Consider the following 1,552-nt stretch of genomic DNA (forward strand, 5'->3'; position numbering starts at 1 on the left):
GCAGTCAGGGCGTCTGCCAGGCTGCGCCTGCGCAACACAGCGCCCCCGGCGGCCGCCCGGAGGCTGCAGGGGCTTGGAGTGGGAGCGTTGGAATACAGTGCACCTACCCTCCAGATTTCTCCAGGATTAGTAGACTTTCCGGACGTGGGACTTCTACTGCAGATACAGGGAAAGTGCTAGGCAAACATGACGGGTTGGTTAGCTTAAAAAAGGGCCTCTCTACTTGATTTGTTAGGGGCGGAGTAGTCTCTCATCCGAATGGCTTTTCCTGCTGTTTACTTTTGGGTTATTACATTTTTGCTCCGCATGTTTGTGTGGCTATTCTGTGTATATTAATTCTTCTCAACAGACGATGTGAACACTTCCTCAGGAGCTCCAGAGGCTGGCTCTACCAGTCTTTAAAAATAACCGTGTTTACTATGCAGAAAGAGGGGGAAAGCCAACAGGTAACTGGAAAAACAAAAATCACTTAGCTAGTTGGTAAAAAAGAAAGAGGAGCCAAAAAGAATTGTATGAGTTTAGCAAAAGATCAGACATTGGAAAAATTAGAGTTGAAGACAGGAGAGACAGCACAGACAGAAGACAAGGCAAGGGACAAGCCATACAGCAAGGCAGCAAGTGCACATCTAGCTGTTTTCTTCCGTTTACAAAAATTTTTGTGTGCTACAGTTTGAACTGGGGCCTTCCACTGAGCTACATCACCAGCCCAGGTATAACTGGAGTCTTAGAAGGAAATGGACAAAAGTGTTTTATGTTTGATTTTTAGTTTTTTTGAGACAGGGTCTTGCTATGTAGTTCATTCTAGCCTTGAACTATGTGGAAATGAACAAGAGTCGGGGCAGAAATATTTGAGGATAATGACTGACTGAGAATTTCCCAAAAGTGATTAACAAATGAATCCAAGAGTCAGAGCCCCTTATGGAACCAAGCATGCAGGTAAATGAAAAATCAACACCCAAAGCCTCAGAATAAAGCCACAGCAAACTAAGGACTAGGGCCAGGAGTGTAGCTCATTGGGGGAGTACTTGCCAAGTATGTGCAAGGCCTGAGGTTCAATCCCCAGAACTGTGAAAAAAATAAATACAAAGGAAATCTTAAATGACTGTTTATTTAGAATTCTATACATAGAAACATTAGCACTCAGGAAGAAAGTGGAATACAGTTTCTGATAAGCTAAGAATGAGTGAATAATCACCACCAGGTGCACACTATGTTTCGTGTTTGGGCAGGATAAAGCTCACATGGAAGGATGGGATGCAGGAAAGAATGAAAAACAGTGAATGTGGTCCTGACTTAAAGGGGAAAGGCTCAGAGGTGAATGAAAGTACGTGCAGAACTTGAGAAGCTTGGTATTTCAGGGCACTGGTTCTCCATGTGTGGTTTCTGACAGAGACCACCAAACCCAGAATCAGAGAATAAACTCTTGAGCCCTTTGCCTGTACTTCATTAAAAGCTTGTTTTGTGATTTTTTTTTTCTAAGATACGGACATATCTACACTTTTTTTTTTTTTTTTTTTTTTTTTTTTTTTTTTTTTTTTTTTTTTTTTTTTTT

Source organism: Fukomys damarensis, unplaced genomic scaffold (genome assembly GCF_012274545.1).
Source record: "Fukomys damarensis isolate Sample0158 unplaced genomic scaffold, DMR_v1.0_HiC HiC_scaffold_21, whole genome shotgun sequence".
Classification (NCBI taxonomy): domain Eukaryota; kingdom Metazoa; phylum Chordata; class Mammalia; order Rodentia; family Bathyergidae; genus Fukomys; species Fukomys damarensis.